The sequence below is a fragment of the Acipenser ruthenus genome, chromosome 18, assembly GCF_902713425.1.
Source record: "Acipenser ruthenus chromosome 18, fAciRut3.2 maternal haplotype, whole genome shotgun sequence".
NCBI lineage: Eukaryota > Metazoa > Chordata > Actinopteri > Acipenseriformes > Acipenseridae > Acipenser > Acipenser ruthenus.
In genome coordinates this window covers 7,497,395-7,522,303 of record NC_081206.1, presented here as the reverse complement: position 1 = coordinate 7,522,303, position 24,909 = coordinate 7,497,395, and positions in this window count along the sequence as shown.

Here is a 24,909-nt window from a genome sequence, read left to right as displayed (position 1 = left end):
GTTATTTATTATCGTTTTCTTCTATGCAACATGTTCTGATGTATTGTTTTAGTTTCTAATAGTTATTAGTTATAACAATGTACATCATGTTAATCTTATTTGAACAGATCATTTAGCAGGGGGTCTGCCTTAATCCTGAATACAGGGGTGGTCTAATATTGAAAGTGATTTTCTATTGATGTCATTTAAAGACTGGTGTAAACACATCGCGGGCAGTCCTGAAGGTTGGAACCAGCTGTTGCCAAGCCCAAACAATGGAGACTATAGACATCCTACTACACTGATACACAATTAGACCTGGGACACTAGCATTCATTGAATTAGATCAGGAATTGTCATGTATAATCGCTTGATATATTGAAAAACTAGGCTTAATCACTCAACCTATACCATTTTAGATCAATGGAGAAGGCCACTGGATTACATTAATCACCTATCCATGGTTATCCCAGGATTGGTTCTAGAAATAAGTGTCCTATTCATTCCAGGTAGACCAGCTGTAGCTTACCCTGGTGAAGTATGACTTGATTAAATCAACACCTTACTACAACAAACACATGAAGTAATTTGTGTGTGCTGGTATGCAAGTCAATGGGTTATGATTTCATAGTCTTTTATTACAATATTTTAATATTAATTTGAATAGGGCCATCCTGCCACCGATTGAGTACCAGGGCCCTGCGCTATGATATTTTCATGTCATTGTGATAGATATGTTACCACCATGCAAAACGAATCACAAGCTTCGGGATGCCATTAGTAGATGTGTCAGACTTCATTATATTAGAAAAGTTTCAGTAACAAGTTAAAGCCCACTTCGGAGAAAATAATCAGATTGTTAAAACATATCAGAATGTTTGCATGACTTACAAACCTAAAGATAAATGAAATGTCAGTTATTTATTTTATATATTGTTTTGTCTCCAGGACCTGAAGCATATTAAATGGCAGGAAAGCTTTCTCCGCTGTGGTTTCAGATTAAATCAGAGTTTGGAGGCTTTCATTACAATTATTGCTGCTCTGAATCAAGTAACCTTTAGAAGATGATTTTAAAAATGAGTCATCCCAATCTAATTATAGAAAACATCCTGTTCTTGATTAGAGTGTAATGCATTCGGTATTATAAATAATGCCAGAATGAATCCACAAGTGTCCAGCTTGTAAGTTCATATGGAAAACCCTAAATTCACTATGGACCCAAAGATAGTTTTCCTGTTGCTTTCCTATTCCGGTTCGACAGTCCTTGATTCTTCTTGCAACCCAGGCCTAATGCACTTTTGAATCTGGATAATAGTCTCATGATGCATATTGAATATTGAGCATGCATTCTTTAGTTTCTGCAGCTATAAATTCTGTTTTTAAATGGATAGAAGTTTAGTGTTACCATGCCACACAATAAGTGAAGTGGTTAGTATGATGACAACCAGACAGTGTACTATATACTGTGAAGTTATCTGTTATACAATATGTCACTTTTTTGTGACATTTGAATCCTATGTTTGGAATGAGCAAGCTGGCAAATTAGTCAAGCAGAACCCAAATGAGCAATATATATATATATTTTTTTTACCCGGGCAGTTAAATAGTGTACACAACCTGATTGCCCTGTGCTGGAAAAGTAGTAAAAACCGGACTGGTCTGAACCCGGGTCCTGATCCGATAGGCACCCTAGTAAAGTATATACACAGTACATAATGTTGGCCATAACAATAAACATGGAGACAGTCGTTTTGAAATGAATGCTGCAGCATAGGAGGCAGAATATGATTTTAGAAACAAGACAAAGGAGAGGGGGGGTGGGGGGGTGGGGGGCTGGGGTCCACTGTTGAACTTCATTGTTCCTTGTCACATTATATATTTAAATAAAAACCACACAATAAATCAAATCAGAAATAAATGATGACAGTAAAGTAGGGACTTAGGGTAGGGGATACACTTTTGCACATGTTTTTAAAGGTGTGTGGTCCAAGCAGACAGAACTAGACAGGGGAAGAGGAGGGGTGTTAAAAATTCAATTTTTACACTGTCATGCTCCAGTTTATTTACTTGACACTGGACAGCCGTTCTCCACAAACTTCACTATAAAGATCCCTACTTTGATTACATTATACAGTTCAATCTTCCCTTCGGTGAGTATTGAATGTGTCTGCTTATTTCACAATACATTTCATGCATAAAGGTAGTGGAAATTTCCATAGTGACCATGGCATGGCAAATGAAAAAATAAAAACATTTGCATTTATATTTTCACAAATCAAAACTGGTATTTATTTTAAGACAATTCAGCTGCACATTTAATTGATGTTAATGTCTTATTTACATATAATTAAGAAGGTCTATTTTAATAAATATACATCCAGCAAGGGTTATTATTTCATATCTCCTGCCCCGAGGAACATACTACATACAGTGTGGTTTGTTTTCCAGGCCTCTGGATGAATATAACTTTAAAACATCTTTTCTGAATAGCGCTATCCATTATTTAAAGCAGGTTACGTCTTAAAAAGCAGATCTACGATGTTTCAAAACAGTTGAGAAAAGCATTACTGTTATTTCTATCTAGTTGATTGGGGATGGAATTAAAAAAAAGAAAGAAAAAAAATCAGTCAGTTGCTTACACTTCATGCTTCCTGGCACAAATTTGTTATCCCTTTTAACTCAATTAATGTCACTTAGTTCACTTCTGTGGCAATGATGACCTGCATATATATATATATATATATATATATATATATATATATATATATATATATATATATATATATATATCCCCAAACTGCATCACAACCCTCAGCTGATTCTCCTTGATTTAGTCAAAGCAGTGTAACATTGTACGAAATGCGAGAGCTTCCTCCTTTCTTCTGGTTACCTTGACAACCCTTTTTTTGTAAAACCAATATGTTCTGTATGCATACACTAGACACAACAGACTGCTGCTGCTTGCTGTAGGATAATTAGGGCTATGAATTTTTCATGCAATTAATGGGCTTTTTGGAGAACTTTATGTTTTTTATGTGACATATTTCACAGAAAATGCACTGTGTTAAAAGCAGACAGCAGGCCATTAAAATGCTTATTTATCGTGCGTTTTTGGAGTCCTTTACAACTAACAAAACAAATGTCACAATAGATTGATTGAAAGGTAACAAAAAAGAAGAAAAAAGGCAATAGACTGAATTGCACAAGCTGATCAGTGTGTGTCTCAAAGGTACTCAGTGTTACCATTAAACATTGATTTAGTTGTTTTTTCAAATTCAGTTTAAATCTTACTCCACAGACAAGAAACAATAACACACTTTACCAATTTACGTGTGGGTTTTTGTCTCATTTTTTTTAAAAGAGCTCAAGTTCTGTTCTAGTGTCCATTTTGCTCTATTTTTTTATTTATTTTGTAAATGAAAACACACTGCTAATGTGTCAGCTTTTTAATGAGGTTTTATATACTCTTCTTCTGCTCAAGAGCCTTGGTTCTTTCCCTCTATTTTATACTTAAATTTGGAGTATGCAGATATTGAAAGAGCACACTATATAGATGAATACATGATTGTGCTTCCTGGTACCCAATCACCTCATTTATTATGGTACAAACACTAAAACAAGTGAAGAACCAAATTATGCTCTCTGGAAATAAAGGGAGGCCAGTAAAAAAATTTAATGATAATTCATTCAAGCTTTGATTGACTCTCCTTTAATGTGATGTACACATGATTTGGCCACATGACTTTTGAATTCCATCAGATGCACCTGAGGTGAATTTACTTGTGTTTTAAATAACAGCCCATCCCTGTTACAGGGACAATGGTATTGGAAATGCAGTAACTCATTAAAATATTGGCCACAAATTCAAATGACATTCAACAGAGTTTTATAGCATTGCATAAGAGCAACATTTTGTTGGTATTTTGTAGTGGTTTTTTAGTCCTGGAAACCTTTTTTTTTCCTAAATGGCCACAAATTTATAATAAATTGAAGTGGAACAGCACTTCACAGGAATTTGCGGCCGTTATTTTAAAATGTAACCGAAAAGAAATAGCTATATTTGTACTGCATGCTCAAATGTGAGACGGCAAATGTCAACTGCAACATCTCTTGAGCGGTGAACCACAGAGTTGCAACAAAAACAAAAGAACGGACGTTTGTGTGGAAAATAACAAATGCAAAATGTTAAGACTTGCTATTTGTAACCTTTCTCATAATAATAATGGGAACAAGAGGGAGATCAACGTTTCTGGGTGGTGTTATGTTGTGCCCCACGCGTCTCTGCATATCAAATTTCTGTGAGTAATAAAACAAGCAATAAACAAAGAAAGTGCAGAAAGATACAATTATATTGTTTGAGTAGTTTATTGCTACTGTAGGTTTGCACCATTAATATGATTCTATTCCTCTTTGAACATTTGTCTTTGCCTTTGATTTTTAATATTGGGGCTTTTTGTAGTTTTATACAGATATATTTACTATAGCTATAGGCCTGACGAATAATACATCTGCAGTCAGCTCAAATAAAACCTATTGTAAATTGTAAAGGTTTGCCTACAGCAAGAAAGTTGCATTAAAGAGATAAAGTACTCATTTCACAGAGGCTTGTCAAGACATGTTAGAAGCGGTACACGGATACACCAAATAAAAAGTGCCAAGTTTCTCATTCAAAGAACTGTTTATACTGAAGACGATTTTTTAGTAGCAGTATCTTAATGACCAGAGCCCCTGAAATATAACATCCCATTATTCTGACCTAATCTTCTCATTATTTATAACAGATGGGTTTAAATTTAGGTCACCCAACAATAACTTTTTTCTTTTGTTTTTTTAAATCTGTGTGGGCAACGACCCCAATGCACGCTGTTAGTCACAGACTGACTGAAAACTGTTACGCTTTCAGAACCACAGAACCACAAAGGGTTACATAACATGAAAACCAGCACAGCTACAGTTTCTCTGAAGAATGGTCCTGTGCATGGGTAACGGGTCATGTGTGGGGGCTAACACATTCCTGCACATAGACAATGCTGGCTTCTGGTGGTGAGATGAGGTTATTAGATATACAGTACACCCTCGCTATAACGAACCTGTTGGGGTCCAAGCCTTTTGTTCGTTATATCGAGGGGTTCATTCTAGCGAAAGGACAATCAAAATGAACCATAAACTGTTGGAGTAATGAGATTATATTGTGAATAAAATAGAATTACATGTACCTGTTTGTCTCGTGTATACAGTATTCTGCCTTTGCTTTATCCTATTCGTTAAAGAATTAAAACGCAGTACAAAAAGAAAAAATCCTGAATTGAAGCTGAACTTTTATTCAAAATCAATCTGCCATGAAAAGTTTGACATGAAAAGTTCATCCGATCCCCAGGTTTTTTGTTGTTGTTGTTGTTGTTGTTGTTGTTGTTGTTTTTTCTTTAATCAGTTTTGCATTGCAGCATGGTTACTGAACAAGCCAAAAAACAGAGTGCTTTTTGATAACTTATATTCACGGCCGAGATATGCCTGTGTTACTAATTTTTTTCAAATATAGTTTCCAGCTTTGTTGCAACATGAAACGATTTTCGTTTCGGAGGCAGTTACACAGCGCAAGCTTTTTATTAAGAGTTGACTTCACTGCGGAGGTGGCATCCCATGCAGACAGACCGAGATGTTGACAGTGTGTGTTTATATTATCTTTTTTCTTCTTTTTTATTGGGGGGGTCCAGGGGCAGGTTCATTACAGCCGAAAGTTCTTTATAATGAAGGGTGTTATAGCAAGGATGTACTGTATGCTCTGTAACTACCGGGTTACATTATTCTTTTGTAAGAGCAGAGCAGAGCAGACAGAGTAACTAGCTTCAATGTCATTTTAAAAAAGAAACTAAAATGAGATTTAAAGCTACTTACCTTTTAATCAACCCAGTTACTAGAGTGAGTTCATTACACACTCTGCACACTTGAACAATGCACACACTTATACACATCACCAACCATGTGGAAAGACAGTCCACGGTCATGGTGCATACAGCAATTGTGACATTTTATGTCATTAATGACAATCAGGGCTTGGGTTCTTCACCCATTGGTAGACATAGAGGTTTCACAGAGCTTTCAACTGAGAATCAAACCAGGTGCCAGGTTCCAGTTTCAGGGACCGACACTCTGTCAGAGCCATCTTTACATTACTCATCCATGACTTCAAAGCACTCAGTGAACTGATCTAAGCCAAGTAGACCGTCTTCCAATAGCCACAACTCTACATGAATTGGCTTCTAATAAGGTTTTTGCGTTATATCACTTAACTCAATTATGGAGATACAGTAGTTAATTACAAACTCATCATCAATAAGGGGGAAGACTGGAACAGTTTGTGTTTAATGATGACACTTCCAGCACAGATACTGCTGACCCTTATTGTGAGAGCTATAGGCCTTGCCCTTGAGAGGAATGTGAAAAATACTTTGTTATATACAGCATGTTATATACTAATAATTATGGTATCCTCTTGCAGGGTCTGAAGCCCATGAGTCACTGTGTGAATGGAAAATGGTCAATGATCTGAACTTCAGAGTGAAATTGACACACCTGATCACCTTTAAAAGAGGCATGGAGGCACCTGCTAGATATGGCAAAACAACATGTGGAATAAGGACTAGGATTTATTTGTTTATCAATACATACAGTACTGAAATGTCACCCCCCAAAAGCAAGAAAATGAAATGTACAACCTCCTTTCTTTTCTGACTAGACTATTTTATAATCCGTTTTGTATTGCCCGTACAGCACCAACATTGTGTTAATTCTCAATCTCGCTAAAATAAACGTTTCAGTTTTAATGAAGATTTGTAGAATCTCGATTCAAATTCCACATCTGATACACATTTGCATGAAGCATACTCAATAAACCATTTAGTGCAGAATGTGTTGTAGTGACTGGTTTTAAGGACCTTTATTTACAACTTTTACCTGTTTTTTACCGGAAAAGTCCCAAGTTTTACAAACACTCTAAGTGGTTTGTAACTACTCGTAGGAAAACATGATTTAAAAACAACAACAACAAAAACACTGTAAGCTGTATTGTAACTGGCAGCAGGAGATCAAAACTAAAATAAGAAATCCAGTCCACTGATCAGTGTAGTATCTTCTATAAAAAAAACAATGCTATACAGTGTTTTTCCATTAATAGACTCCTGTAGAATTGATGCTGTGCAGGTTAAGAGATGTCAGTGGTTAACGTAATGACTGCATAGGTCATATTAAATAAGATTAAAAATGAGTACGACTAGAGATACAGGCATACTACATTCTGTTCAAAGTGCTTTTAAGTTTGCAATAAGCTGCACTATGGACAACAGGCTGGCCGTGCAGGTTAGTAGATCATTTGTTGTAGATTTCATTTGACATTGTGGGTTAAGTTAGCATTGCAAAAATACAGTCAAGGTGTTGTGTGGTACTACTTATATTTTAATTGTTGATTTGCAATATATATACTGCATACAATACTGGCGAGAGCTGCTGATGTAAAAAAAAAAAAAAAAGTAAAATCAGTGATGCAAAAGAGACCATTGCATGCTACATAGATCAATTTCATTTTTGGTATGTCTAATTATAATATCTAGTTATATTATTATTATTATTATTATTATTATTATTATTATTATTATTATTATTATTATTATCATTATTATTACAAGTTTACAAGTTTATATATATATATATATATATATATATATATATATATATATATATATATATATATATATTTACTGTTTTCAGGGTAAAAATCTGGTTAAATTTATAATGTAAAAAAAAAAATTGTAATCTGGTTTAATTCTGCACATACTGCATTTGGGTGAAACCAGGTCTTATTTTTTATTTTATTTTTTTACACCACATTTGTTTTAACCCTTATTTGAAACATTCAATTCAAGGGGGGTAGAAATTAAGCTTGAATGTGTTTAACTCTAATAACAGAAGCCCTACTAAAAATACAGTATTGATGACACCAGATCTAACATTGTGAATGTCATTTTATTCAAAGATAAATTGATATGTGCATGTCTTAACTACCGCACACTCAATTCTCAAAGCACCAAAAGTTTAATAAAGCTAAGCATGCTAGCTTTAACAGGCTCAGATGCTGGTTCTTAAATCAGTTTTTAATAATTTAGCATTAACATGAGATGCCGTACCATTATTAAATTCTGCATAAGCTTTAATTGGACAAACATATTAAAAAGGTCTTTGTTGTGTCAATTAGTTGATTAAGTATCATCTGCTCTCATGCAACCTGATCTGGTTTTAAATGGATTTGTATAACAGAAAAACTGGTCTGGGGAATGGAAAAATTTCAATTAAATGTCACAGTGCTGAATGACAGGAATTATTTGATAGGGCTTTTAGTTTAATTGCTTGCATTTCATTAAGGAATAAAATTATCAGGAGAATTAATCAGTTTGGAAATAGGCTCAACCTGATCAGGTAGGCCTGTAGTTATTAAAATACATTTAATTACTGTTTAGAAAATAGCAAGCTTGACAAAGTTTGTATTAAAAAATATAAATAACAACAACTTAATCATTCAGAATAATTAAGGAGCTTGTAATGTGGATGATTTACTTCTTGCGATTTGAATCATATTTATTGAGCATTTTTGAGCTGCTAGGAATGATTTGCTTTGCAAATGAGTCAACATGGGGTGGTGAAAAGATATATAGATGAGCTGCTCATGCTGTTCATGAAGCTTAAACTTGGTTACAATTGACCAAGAGAATCACATAATACAGTTATGTACTGTAGTATGAAGTCAATATCTCAAACTGTATCATCCAGTAACCAAAAAGTCACGAGACCACAATATGGCAGCCATATTAGGTCATAGGTCAAAGAGAAGATTCAGGGAAGATTTAGCCCCAGGGGTTGCCATAACAATGAAAAGATGAGCCATCTGGAGCAGTTGAAATAGCCGTGACAGATTTATTAAAACATATAAACTCCCCTCCTGATGCAAAAAAAATGTACACTGCACGTTATACGTTACGGTAAACTATATTGATTAACTCATACGACTTCACTGTGCTCACGCCGAAAGCAATAAAAAACTAATGAATGTGGTCATAATAACTCAAATGTGTGTGTCAGCAGCATACATGATTCTCAGTTTCTTTTTCTCATCTGTAGAACATTGTTCCAGAGGTTGTATTGTCCTTCCCCTGAAGTTAATAAATGTATCAGACTTTCCATATGGTCAATACCTGCTATAAAAGGCCACAAGAGGAATCAAAGAGACTAGACATTTACGTCACAAATAAATACCATACAGACTGGAAAACGCAGTCAGAAAATCTTCCCGAATGAAACCGCCAGACCACCAATTTCCTATTCCGCCCTCAGTGACACTCGTCATCAATGCAGCAGACAACACAGCACATTTATATATGTTTTATAGAAACGGGTTTCATGGAAACTGAGTTAAATACAAGGAAACGTCTTATTCATAGTTTCCAAATGTGCAGCTTATTCATGGGATAGAACTACTGAAACTGCTTCTCAAGGGACAGTGTGACGTTGTGTTCTGAGACTTTTTTGTATACACTGCAGTAGGTTTAACAAGTATAAGGGCATGGATTCTTCAGTGCGCTGATTAGACAGGTTTTCTATACAGGTTTTATTGTATTCTTAGTTGCTTTTGTCATATCAGATTTTGCTCCTCGAATCTTTTGCAGATTCTAGTTTTAGTAAATACTGTCATCTGTGCGACACGGATACATATTTAATATAGACAATCTTAAGTACCGTCCTTCACATTTCAATACTTGAAATGTATTGAAATATTGAAAGATTCTGCCTTATGTCTTGTAATTATCCTCACTGTCCTTTCTACTCTCGTAGAGCTCTAAGTCTGTGTCCATGTTGCAGGGTTGTGTGTGATCAACTTTTTTGGTAATCGTTTTTTTTTTTAAATCTATAATTGAAAATTGAAAAAGTAACCTAGCAGCCTGGATTAGAAAAAAAAAGCAAGACAAGTAAAAGAAATTCTTAAAATGGTCCAGGTTTTCTATGAATTTTGTAATAATTAACAGTAATTACAGGGTAATTAGTAAGGCTGTCAGTAATTTTTGGTTTGGGACCTAGGTGAGATTCAATAATCAGAGCTTAACCACTGCTGGAATAGGGGTGTTTGTTTTTGGCAGTCCCCTCCCCAGTTTTCTAACAATACCACTGGGTTAAATGATCTCGACGGCCCACCAGGGGAGACTCTGGTGGTTAAAAATATTTTCAAAGCACCTGATTATCATCTGATAAACCTAGCCTTATTTGGATGGTTATGTCACAGATATTTTAGTCCATGTATTCACAACATTCCAACACGATTAATGTAACCATGTCGTTGCTTATCTCCTGTAGCTTTCATGACACATCCTCCACGTGGTTCAAAATGCTGCTGTCAAACGAGGGGTGAGGTCCATGTAACTGAACACATATCAAAGATACTGCACGCCATTGAACTCAATGCGGCTTTAGAAGGGTTTGTTTTCTAATAGTTTATCATTCATAAATGGATATTGTATTGTATAGTACCTGTACTGTACATTCTTTTTAAGATCATAAAGTGAAATGTATGCAGCTTTTCCCATTTGTTATTGATATCTGTTCAGTTTAAGCATGACCTGTATTTTGGTTTTAAAGTTACATGCAAGTAGAAATGCTCATGTGTATTGTATAAATGTCTTTGAAAAAATCCTTTATGAATTATACATGAACTAATAACATAATCTACTTTTCTTCAGGGAGTTTTTTTGTGATAGTGTGATAACACATTTCAGTATTATTTGGTATTTAAAAATGTTGCTAATTATATTGTCATTTCAACAAAACTGTGCACATTGTTACAGATGAATTGCGTGGTAAATACATAACCACATGTGTAACTTCAGTGTAATTACAAAAGTCTTATTTATGTTACGGAAACCCTAAAATAATAATGAAATACAATTTTTTTCATGTAGTCTACATTTAACTATTATCACCTGACATTTATCAGACAAAATGACCTCCAAAACAACCTACAAGGTGTTTATATGTGTTCTTAATTGGTTTACCATTTACTGACATGAAGTCATGCTGCCAGTCAGTCTCCAGTCAGCCCACGCTTTTGCAGGGAGATGGCGCTTTTTATCAGTGTTTGACTGTTTTTCTCCAGAACGCTTCCTACTGTCCATTGGATCATTAAACATGCTTTGTTTTATCAAATAAACTATACGCAGTGAAAGTGTTGGTCAGGAAGGCTGGTCCTGAGATGAACTGCAGCTAGTTACTAGCATCGCTCTTTGGTATTAGAGGTGAAGGCAGGGCAATCTGTAGTTTTTGTAGAAACAAATCATAATGCAGAAATCAAATGATGTTGTGTGTGTATGAAGCATGAAACGTGTTTAATAAGCACAGCAATACTGAAGTGGTTTGTTTGGTAAACAGCATTCTTTTGTTTGTCTTGTTTAATGTCTGTTTAAGAACTACCTGATCGTTGATGTGGCTCTTTTTGCCACAAAGTTTGAACCACTCTGTACTAAAGAATCCTCCTACTCCAATTTCCATTGTGTTTCAGTCCTAGCACCGTCCCGCACCGCCCCCACGTATATCCTATTCACACAACCTAAACAATGTCACAATCATCATGTTTGGCCCACCATTTTATAACGTGGCCCTTATTGTATCACAAATTTGGCTTATTATGTTTTACAACTAGATACATGTTGTAGATAGAACACCTTTATAAGGGTGATGATCCCTTTATTCTGACTTGGTTGTTTTTTGAACGTGGCTGATATATTTATATTTTGGGGGTTGGTATGATATTTTATCAACTGCACAATGTTACGTTCAAGGTAATGAGATACAGCACCCTAAAGGTTAATTGCACTAAATAAACAATTACACAGCACTGAAGTTGTGCAAGACTAGATAATGCAACATCCTGTTTCAGCCCCCAAGGTATCTTTGGAAAGCAATTTGTACAATATACTATATAGGGGTTTGCATTTCCAACAACATCTTTGAAGTATACAGCAGTATTTTAACATGTTTGAAAATGAAAAAGAACTTACAATGCAAAAAAATTGGACGTTTGTATTCACATTTTCTATACACTGGGCCAGTTAATTCTTGATAGCTGCTATTTTCGGAAGGGATCATTTAATTATGAGCCTCTGGCTTTATTTTTGCGTCATTGCATTGCATAGGTCTTTAGTTCGAGTGGGTTGTTTATTTTTGTATGCATGCATAGAGCTAAATCTTACAACCAGAAGAATTGGACAAAAGTCAAGAGGCTTGCAACTGTTAAGTACAGGAAAGCTGTGCTGTTAGGGTGCTGCATTTCACTAATCATACCGAAAAACATATGTCAATAAGAAGCAATTCAGGTAAATGATGCAGACTATAACCCTGACCCCTCTATAAACACTATTCCATTAAAAATAGATGCCTGCCCGCCCCAATACGTTAAAAAAAAAAAACTTACGTTGCACAATGTTATACGAATCTAATTTAGATGTTAAAATAACATAAATATCATCATTTTGATCGATAACATTTTCAGTTTTTTCTTACCCTAAGTTAGTTCTTTCAATGACAGTGTTATTCAGTGTTTATTGATTTTTTTTATTTATTTACTATATACACAGTATATGTAATCATGTTTGTGCTTTTGTTCTGTTGAAGAAAAGCATAGCGTCCTGACTTGGTTTTTTTTGTGTTCCACCAACTAGTATTTTTTGTATGACAGAACTAATACCCCTGGGTCCCAAGGTTTTTAAGTAGTGGGAATGAGATCTAACTATTTCACTTTTAAATTGAAAAGAATACAGATTTTTCTAAGCTTTTGTTTTTTCTAAACCACTGTTGTGTGACAGTAGCCACCCAACTCCAGAGAAATTAAAAATATTAAATGAATTCTATCATCATTTTCTATTTTTACTGTTCAGGTAATCATGTAAGGCTTCAAAGTAATAATAATCATATAACAGTGAGCGGAGAATGAGCTCCTGTCGATCAAATCAGTGCTATCCTGCCTGCTCACGGTGGCTCTACAGGAGTGACAGGGTTCAAATAATTTCATTAATCTTACCTGCTTTACACTTTCATTAGAAAATAGGTTAAAGTGTTCAATTTTGAAACCCACATATTTTAGCAAAAATGCTTTTTCACTTTCAAACATGATATCTGATGCAACATTAGGTTTAAAGAAGGTGTACATGCCTTATTAGGAAATCTGTTATATTTGGGGTAACAACATGTTACTGGCTGAAAGCATGTCAGTCAATAAGGGAAGTTGCCGGTTGGTTAATGGCAGGAAAGAAGCTGTTGAAGAGGTTGGGACAATTTTGCCCTCCAGGGAAAGTGACTATTTACTACCAGCAGTATAGTACCAGATATCATGTTTAAAAATACAGTACAGGTTTACTATAAGAGCTGTTTCCACACATTTGTGACCAATATAGCGAAAGATGTATTATTTAAATTGGCTACACATGCTTTAGACTAGAGTTTTTATATATATAGATATATAGATATATAGAGATAGATAGATAGATAGATAGATAGGCAGATAGATAGATAGATAGATAGATAGATATATAGATAGATAGATAGATAGATAGATAGATAGATAGATAGATAGATAGATAGATATTGAGCATCAACAGAAACTTATCACTTATATTTGAGCATCAAAAGAAACTTATCACTTATATTTGGATAAAATTCACTAGATGTGATCAAAAAATGACAAACTCTGTTTTAGAGCAGGTGCAGTGACTTTTTATTGTGCTGATTAACAATTGACATCACAAAGATGCTGCAAAATGATCTGTCGATCTTGGGCAGGTGTTGTGACACAGTTCGTGGCCTGTCATTGACAGAGCGTGTCTGGTGATACCATCTCACCAGGTTTGAAATTGCTGGCTGTGAGCACCCAAGAAGGCGAGCCACAGTACGCTGCCCTAGTCCAGCCTCCAACATGCCGATTGCAGAAAGGCGCTGCTCTCTTGACAGACGTGGCATATTGTTTTCTTTCTTTGATTTTCTTTATTGCTTTTATTCAAGCTTGCAATTCAACAGCTGAAATCATTCCATATCCAGTGTCCAATCAACTGTCTCACTAATTAGGTGATTAAGTGCATATGCTTCAGTCATAGTCACTCAAGCATGTCATGGTCAAGGATGAATGATCGAGTGATTAAAAAGAAACCAAAAACATTTCGTCCAACATTTATATACCTTTTTTTTTTTTTTTTAATAATTGTGTTATAATATTGATTTCTTTTGATGCTCGGTATATACAGTATATATAAATTGTCCAACCTCAAAGAAAGATCCATAGTTTCATCACTTTTACAAAAATTCTGTGGATAATGTCAGAAAAGAATGTTCATTCTAAGAGGTTCCAAAGTTCCTATTTTGAAGATACACATTCCATTTATTTCCGAGCAGCATTTTTAGACAATAATGTAAAAATAAAATACTATATTTAATATTACATCTGATAACACACAGGACAAGTGGAATAAGATTATCTTTCCCTACCAGACTATTATAAAAGAACAATTATCAAGCCAGTAAATGCCACACACTGCCTTAAAAATAAAATAAATCTATACACTGTCACATTACTGGTACAATCTTGCATTTCCCCACCCCTAATTAAACTTATTTGTAATTCACTTGTCTTTGATGTTTTCTTCTCTACAGCAGTATTTCCAAATGTTTTGCACCATCTGTACAACTGTGATACCTCTCTTTAGTACAATGAATTGGGAATGGAAAGTGCTGTTTTATATAATCCCCACATCCCTCCAACTCACATATTATATCATGCAAATCTGGTGCAGTTTGGAGGCATTCCAGCTTCAACCATATGCTGAACAGTATAAGAACAACAATCTATTATGCATGCACAGCACCAAGCTTACAGTATGGTAATAAGGTATTACATTAGTGCTGGACCTTATTATTACTCGTCTATATCATTTTTTGCATATGCAATTTTCATAAAATTCAAATGCCGCACAAAGAAACGCACTGAGCCTCAGATTTGAGATGTTTTGTATGTAACAGCAGAATTGGACTTACATTTTTATTTTTTAAAGATTGCTCTTCTGTGTTATTAAAGAATGTATTTCAATGCATGGAGTGCAGTATCAGCCATACAATCAATTACCAGTGTTTGTTTCATTAAATTGTACATAATAATGCAATTCCAATTAGCCCTCAAAAAAGAATGTCATATATTACTACCAAAAGTTCAGGGAAGAATATATCCAATTTAGCTCTAGAGTCAACAAATACATTTCACAATATTGCTTTTTTTCTAAGAAACACAGGAGAGCTCCTCTGTATAGGCGATGATAAGCCTAAACAGAGGAGCTCTCCTGTGTTTCTTGTATGAGAATTGGCATGCTCATGTTATTAATGCTGTTATTTATATTCTAAGAATGTCCCGTGGGAATTCTGGTTGATTGCAATTTGAATTAATAATGGAACATGCCATTTACAAACTTGAAATAATATATTTGTATTTCAGCAAATTAAACTCAAGGTTCATCATCTAAATATGATTTTGTGACAGGGCTGAGGCCCAGCATGTAAAACTCTCGATATTGTTTTTGTTGTACTTTAGCTTTATTTGTTTTGTTAACTCTGTGAAGTACAGAGTTTGGTCACTTACTTGAAATTCTATAGAAACAGATTTATAAACTGCAGCAGCTATAAAAATAATTACATTCACTCGTATTACATTATGGTACATATCAATGCAGTTTATAAATGGCATATAGATTTTGTTCTGGGTTAATTTTCAGAATCATGAATTGATCAATTGGACATATATTATTGTATAGCTCTTGGAACAGTTTAAATATACTCTGTCCAGCCCTTTCATTTGTTCCATGAACAAATATGCGTGTAAGATCCATTTTAAGTGTCCTTTTGGAAGTTTAATGAACACCACAAATCTGGGGAATAATGCAGACTAATGCAGAATAATGCAGAATAATGCAGACCCTAAAACAACACTGTATTAAAAGTGACTACGTTGTGTGTATGGGTGTCTCTTATTAAGTAGGAGACGTCATCCCAGAATCTTATTATAAGAGATATCATGTTGCACAGTTTGGGCAAGTAAAGCCCGACTGTAAAGCGAAGCTCAGTAGTTCTGACTGCACTTATAATTAGACACTCAGGACACAACTTGACACTAGACACATTCATTTATTAGAAATCACAAAAATGAAGATAATGTACTGGAATTTGGGCAAACCCGTAATTATTGATATTCATACGTGATTTATAACATTTGATTGATCCACCCCTGGGAGTTGGTATGGTCTGATATAGTTATTTTTTCATGCAAATTAGTCAATGCTGCCCTATTATTATTATTATTATTATTATTATTATTATTATTATTATTATTATTATTATTATTATTATTATTGTTTTCTTTCAAGAAATGTTTTAGAATACATTTTCATAAGCAAATAACTACACAAGCAAAGGACAGCAGGAAGTGGGATTGCATTTGACATTTTAAGCAGTCAAATATTGATTTGTATATAATTGGTTACAGCATCGCTGATTTATTTCCCCTCCCCTGCAGTGACAAGGTTTCTGAAATAACTCTATTGACTTGAACAGATTATGGGGATTATTTTATAGGCTTTCAGGATAATATTACTACATCATAAGGATTAATCACCTGTTTTTGATGATGCTTTTAGGACAGTGAAATAAGACCTATTGGATATAGTTAATTCACATCAAAATGACATGAAATGATAACAGATCACACTACAGAAAATCACTGACTCCAAGAAATGTATGCAGCTCCTTCCATAAAGAAGACACATCTGGTTTCAAAACTCTGCTGTAGGTCAGATATTAGTCATATACATGAGAATATCTACTGTACTTTGAAAAGACATATTACTTTATAAGTAGCTTTCTGTATAAGAAAATTGATATATGATCTGCCAAATAAATAAATAATAATAATAATAATAATAATAATAATAATAATAATAATAATAATAATAATAATAATAATAATAATAATAATAACAACATATGATATTATATTGGCTACCTAGGAGTTACTAGGAGTTGGGTCTAGTGCTCCTTTGATATTTCACAATGCAATAATTCACACATATGCACAGGGTGTCAGTCAAGATTCATATTGAACCTCAGTGTAATTTAAGATTGAATATAGATTTACAATATTACAAATTCCATAATGGCTAAACCATCCAGAGCTGTGGTTAAAAGGGATCTGTGCACTATACCTAAAGTAAATTAAACCGATCAACGTGTTTTTATCCAAGGGGGTCAAAAGAAAAATAATGATTGTAGGAAACAGAGCCATTGAAAATCATGGAGAACACAGATGAAAGGACCCAATGAAAGGCCCCCTTTCCTCGACTACAGGCCTTACAGCACCCCCTGCCGTGATTGGCCTGTGAAGAGCACAGTACGTGGTATTTAATTTGTCAGGTAGAAAATGAAACGTTGAAATTCAAGAAAATCTAGCAGTTTAAAAAAAGTGGGGCTTATCATGTACCTGCACTAAAAGCTTTAAATAAGGTGACGGAATAGATTTACAACCCCCATTAGTCCCATGAAATGAAGTGGACTCCATTCTGAACTCTTAAGCCTCATCTTCATTCTACAACATCACGAACACGACAGCCAAACAGCCTTTGAAAGGTATCAATGCTGCCAAGCAAATTAATGAGCCTAATGTTTACGTACCAGTGAGTCATGGCAAGGTTATAGATAAGGTGGCCATTTCATGTGGAAAGTTTTTTGTATTAAAGACAATTATTAGCCGAATCACCCATTAGTATTTACCTTTTTTTTTTTTTTTTTTTTTTTTTTTTGGGGGGGGTGGGGGGGGGGGGGGGTCTGATGAATTAGATCACAATGATTTTATATATTAAAAAAAAAAGGTTATATGCCCACTGACCTTTGTTATTCCTGTTTATCTCACACATTCTCAAACATACTGCAGGGGAGAAAAGAAAAACTATTGTCATTATTTCTAATTCCTTTGTATTTCCACAGATTAAAACCTAACATTAATGATGTTTTCACTTGTTCACTGACTAATTAATGCTCACACCTTGCCAAGAATCATTTTCCTCCTCTGCTAATTCTAATTGGGGCAATTAATCATGCACAAAAGTAATTAGCATTGGTAAAATGTGGAGTAAAGCCATGTATATCCCCCAGGGAGCTCAGCTTTGTTTCCAGATGCAAATACAAAATTAGTCAAGGTTGCCACTTGCTTGATGCTCTGGAATACTGTATATAATACTAATGATGTTTCTCTGCATTACAGACAGTCTGATCCTAAGGTGATAATAGTGATATATCCTATTTGGGTTCAAGTGAAGCTAATTTGGACCCTATGCTGTGCTATGCTTGTAAGATCAGATGGATAAGGTATTGCAAACATTTTACAGAGAGAATAGAAATTGTCAGATTCTCACAATTCTGTTATTATTATTTTAACACACTATGTGTGTGTGTGTGTGTCTATATATATATATATATATATATATATATATATATATATATATATATATATATATATATATATATATATATAGTGATTTTTATTTGATTTTAATTACATGATGTGTTTCACAAGATAATAGTGAATATGCTTTCTAAAAAATCATATAGTTAACAAATCTGTGGGCCTAACCCCCCAAAACATATCCTAACCCTAAACTATAACCCCATACTAACTCGTACACAGTTTATCTTAAAAAAAAAAAACTCTTCCAAATAAATGGGTGTTCAAACATTATTTGATTCAGAAATAATTTCCCTGTTTATATACCGAAAATCTAGATTAAGATATTTCTAAAAAGTATTTGTAAATCGTTGTCTTGAGCAGGAGGGGTTGTGTTAAATTGAACTGTGTTAGGTTTTAGGAGGTAGTTAGCAGTATCGCATATTAATGTAAAATAGAGAAAAAGAAAACAAATATAAAAGTGTGTAAAAAACTAAAAAACCACAAACAGGAAAGGCGTGTACTTAAAAATAAAACAAAACACACACTATGACATTTTCATGAACTATACTCTTTCTTGTTTTCTGAACCACATTTCTGAAGAAAATAACACAAATAATGCTTAAAACCAGTACAAAGGTGTGTTAAAAAAAAATTACACTTTTAATTCAAAAGCATTTTGAAAATAATACACCACTGTATAATCCAGTCTTTTCATGACACAGCTGAGTAATCTTTTATTGCTAATGGTTAATAAACACTGTAATAACCGTATAGCATTGAGAGCATTAAAGAGATGCTGACCAAATGCAATTCAGTAATTCATGTGTCTGCTGAGCAAGGCCTCTAAAAAGGGCCTGCAGCAACAAAAATGCAAAACACACACAGGGAGCATTGCGATGACAGGCCAACTAGAAACTATTTGGGATGTTCCATTTTCTCCTTTTCCCGCAGAGGGCATAAAGATGTTTACACATCGTATTAACCCTGCAGTGTATTGAATGGAAGCTAAATGCTAACACTTCTGTCCATTACCCTTGGAGTTATTCTAACATAAAGATAACGAGGCAAGCTGAGTCACTAAGATATTGGAGCATAAGGGAAACTGGTTCTAGGCCTAATAAGCCTAATAAGCTTGTGTCTATCTGTGCTATTGGTTCAACCTGGACCAGACTTTGCAACACCAGCGGCCAAACTCTCACTACAGGCTTTGGGCATGATGGGTAAGATGGTTTGTAACTAAACAACAAGCAACGAAAATAAACACTGTGAGTGTCTGAGGCGAAACAGCAAGGTCAGAGGAAGTCCAGTCAAAGACAGGTAGGTGAAAATAAAGAGTCGGAAATGAGATGCTATCTTCAGACCAGATGTCAAAAGACACTGGGGGACTTGCGCAATGGTGTCTTTAAGAGAGAAGAAAAGCAAAAACAGACAAACTGTGTTTAAAACAGTCGAAGCAGGTATAATTAACAGAAATGTGGATTTAACCAACCGATGAGTGCTGTTTGTTTCCCTGCACTGCAGATAAGGTAACTGTTGCTAACCATGTAATACCAGGAATTGCGAGAGTTATGTGCTATTCTGCAAATAATTTAGCATGCTTTTACTTTATTTACCTCAACCCCATCTGTTAAGTTGGTGTAATAGGCCCTTTTAGGCTGCTCAGTATCTTAAGAAACATGGTGTAGTTTGGCAGTGTAAGAACATTGTCCAATATTTCAAACCCAAGTAGAAACTGTTTAGCGGCAGCAATATGAAACATCTCACTAGTATCTTTCATATACTAGCTCCACATTTGCCCTTTGAGGCTAATAGAAGACTATTTTATTCTGTCTGGCTCTTTTCCCAATGCAGTTATTACCACTAAAAGTAAGATAATAATCCACACACCAATATAATTACCTAATACCACTTTACCATCCCTCTTCCTGCTCAATGGGCCACACAAACACATACTTCAGCAGGCTAGGAAATGGGATATTTAGATAGCAAACTTCCAGTTCAGATTCATTGACAGAAAATCGTTCCACATGGGAGAGTGGCATATTTATCCAACTGCCATCACAGAGGGTTAGACTGCTCTTGTCTTAGCGTTTCCGCAAAACCACAAGCTATTCCCAGTCAATATAACAAAATAGGTTAGTGTATATGCTACCCATTGAAATTTACGACAGCCAGTGTTTGTTCTACTCTACTAAATGCATACTTCTAGAAACAATACATACATCAAAGTCCTTAGGGTCATTCACACAAATTCTGTGACTGTACTGTGACATATGCATGTTGTTCCTGTTGTCACTAGACATGTTCTTAAGGGCCTGTCCTAGGTTGATCTGTATATCTTGTGATAAACCCGAGGTCATAAAGGCTTTTAGACCTCAGCTCAGCCTCCAGGTGCTTATCTTTAGGGGTAATTGTACGTAACTCGGGGGGATGAGTCTCCCTAGCTAGTATAGACAATCCTTGACAATTCTTTTTTTTCTTGAACACTTAACCAGCCTTAAAGTTATCAATGAAATAAACTAGAAATGAATCCCTACAAAAAAGTGTGTATGACATTGCTTATTATTTTAACAACCCCCAAGAAAAAAAAAACTGCATTCTCTATTCCACTGTCCTGCAAACCAAACCCACTAATTTCAGTGTTAAAAGTACAACATCCTCCTCATTTATCTGAAGGTGAAATACTTTGGGAACTGTGTTAATGTGGTTGGGGACTTGCCCACAGCAGCATGACCTGTGGGTATGCTAGTTTTTCCTGTTCCGTTTTCAAGTCAAGTGAATTTACCAGTAACTTACATTGCATTGACAGCGAAGAAAAAAGTTACCGACATGCATCAGGTTAACTGATGACAGGAAAGTGTGGTTGTTCTAATGAAAAGCCTTGGTGTTCTTCTAGCAGGTGCGTTTAACCCTGTAAATAGAAAGGTGGCGTGTGAAAGTTCCCCAAATATTCATTTTACATCAAGCATGTGCTTTTCCAGCTTTTTCAATTCTTATAAAACGGTTCTGATAAAACTTTTTCAAGAGGCCACTAAAATTCAGAAGAATACAATACTATTCTTTTCAGTGTCTTCCTTGATAGTACACAGACAATTAGTGATGAAAAAGGGATCAAAGAACAGCATTCATTATAATCAGATTGAATCAGTATACAGGTTTATCAGAGTGCTGATGGCGGTGTAACATTATCTAATACTGTGTATTAAATATATTAAAGATGTCAGAGTGCAAATATATTGTGGCATTTTTTGGCATTCTGTAACAATCTGATGACAATTTCCGTTTTCTGATAAAATGCCAAACTTTGCATTAAGCTGGAGATTGCTTTCACTTACTCATAATAGGCTTTTCTGAAAAGATAAAAATGCAGATTTGCAGTGCAATAAAAAAACATTAAAAGCAAAAGCTCTTTTGTTCAGTGACCCAAATAGAGCTATGGGTGATAAGGTCTGCTTATTAATGAAAAAAAATGCAATGCATGCTAATTATAGGCTAATATGTTATATTTGTAGTCATATTGTATTGATACCTGCCTGGTTTTGATGAGTGCTGAGTTTACCTTCTTTTTATCTGAAAGAAAGCAACAACACCAATATTATAAAACTAACTAGAAACAACTTTGTTGAAAATTAGAAGGTAGTTTTTGTTTTTGTTTGATGAAGTAATTCTGTATGATATTGTGCTTACAATAGGATTTTGTTGTGGTTGCTTTACTACAGCTTTGGCAAAAGCTTTTGTATCACCCTATAACTCATTTAGCTTCATAAAGTCGAATTAAACCTGCTGAATAATGTTACGTTAACATACTAAATTACATACCGCTTTGTAGTTTTCCATATACTTAATGAAAAAGTGACAAAAGTTGAAAAATGTGATATTTTCAAATCTAACATAAATACTGTACTACATTATGGCTTCCAGTAGAGTTTTGCAATATAATTTAGTAGTTTTTTTGATTACAGGTTTTGATTAAATAAAATATATAAATTATGTTCATATATATATATATATATATATATATATATATATATATATATATATATATATATATATATATATTACTATGTCTTAATCCTAAAATTCAACCCAACCCAGTTTCCAGTAGTAAATTTGCATTTTCCCTGTGACTAACCAAGTTAGAAGTAAACTTCTGACCCAACAGGAAAAGGCCCCATATCCTGATGCTGTATGATTTACCTGTGATTATGTCCTCTCCACTGCTCAGGAGAACTGAAGGTCTGTTGCCATCCTCCGACCCTACCATTGAGTCAATCGCCTCTTTCTGCCCATGAGCTTCACATCGGATGCCGGTAAGTTACCGCTTCCCTAGTGGACAGTCCCATGGAAGCAGTCCCTGGCGGTTTTCCCTCCCCAACCAGTAGGGGGCGCCAACATCTGCAGCCCAGCAGGACGGCAACCTGCCCTACCCTCACTGCAAAACACACTTCACAGCAAGCAAGCATTTGTGTCTTTATACAGGATCCTAACAGAATATTTTTTGTTGTTGATGTAATTATTACCCATTAGGAAGCCATTTGAATTCCAGTGTAATACCCTAAAGAAACCGTAGCTGAACCAATAGCAAACCTCAATATTACCTGTAGCGGGTACACATAGGTTTTAAGGCCATACAGAATTATTCCATCATTAGCACAGAAAATAATAATGTGTTACACTGTTATAAAGATCAGCTATACACAACGTAGAATGAGTCATTTCCCTTTGAAGACACGTTCCACTGTTGTACAGTTCCACAACCTTTACTCCAGGAGGGGATATTTGATGGTAGATGTACATCTCTTTGTGACTGCTTGCTAATATACTTGTAATTCCAGTTCTAATATTATTCATTAAACATAAGATATCTGTATCTTAAGATGTACAATCCCCTATAAAACTTAGCTTAGTAAAAGCATAGGAAAATGTAATAAAGCACAGTGACCGCATGGCAAAGCATAGGCAGCCATTGTAAAGAATAGCAAGGCACACTAAACTTTCTTGTAAATATGTCAAATGAGTCCGATCCAACCTTTTGAAGTGAATGCAGATTCTATATGTTTAATAAAAAAAAAATGCATTTTTAAAAATGCCAGCCTAACCAGTCCCTTAAGTTCCAGTAAATTAATAGTCTTTCATTATTTCATGTAGTTATTAAAGTATGCTAAGACAAACATTGTCCCTGTTCCTTTAATAGTGTAAGTCAACAAAATAGCAATACCTTTGGGAACTAAAGTATAAGTTATGAGCTTTAAAAATCTATTATATTGTACTGGCATTGCATATAAGTGATAAATAATGTTTACATGCACCAAGCATAGGAGATAGCCTGGAGTAAAAACATCACTGGTTTTTCCAAGTGCCCCTCATTTATAGACATAAACATTTAAGTAAAAGAAATAAAAAAATAAAACATTGTTTAGTTGTTATTGTGAGGCTGCCTGCCATTACTATACACAAGCAAAGCATTTTCATGGGAAATAAGGACCTAACATGGCTACTATTTCTCATTAGATAAATAAGGGTAACAAGCAGCTGAGGTGTAGTCTTCTTTCAAAATACTTCATTAACTGTAAAGTTATTCCTCAATAATCCACTGGGCAGTGTAAAATGATTTAGCCACAACAGTAATGCTTTTCTTCCAATGCTATACTATTACTTTAATGAACTGTTTAATAAAAATTCAGTGTTTAATTGTGTGTGTGTGTGTGTGTGTGTGTGTATGTGTTACTGACAGTACTGCTGGTAGAGATTGCTAGATGCTCTTAGTTAGAATTATATCTTTTTAATTATTGATTTATTACTGTTTTTGAAAGAAATAACAAATAAAACAGTAAATAGTTCAAAATCAGAAATGATTCCTTCCGTAAGAGTACCCAAACTGTCTTTTAATTTTTTTTTAAAAAAATTTCCCCATAATGAACCGTTACAATTTAACAATAAAAAAATATGTGTGGGCTATATTCAAAGCTTTTTACACTGTGTTACATTTACACCAACAAACAAAACACAAACTACTACCGCTATGGACAAAAAGTTTTGCACCCCCCCTTCATAAAGTCGAATGAAACCTGCTGAATAATGCTACATTAACATATTGAATTACTTACCATTTTGTAGTTTTCCATACTTAAAGAAAAACTGACATTTCGAAATCCAACATGAAATACTGTACTACTATTGTGGCTTCTGGTAGACTTTGCAATATCATTTTGCAGTTTCTTTGATTACATGATGTTAAATAAAATATATTAATTATGTTCATATTGTTTATTTTTTATTTTTTCTCAATCCTAAAATACTAGGTGATGCAAAACATTAGGCCAGAGGTGTTATTTTACAGAACCATATTAAATGAACCTCCAGAGGTT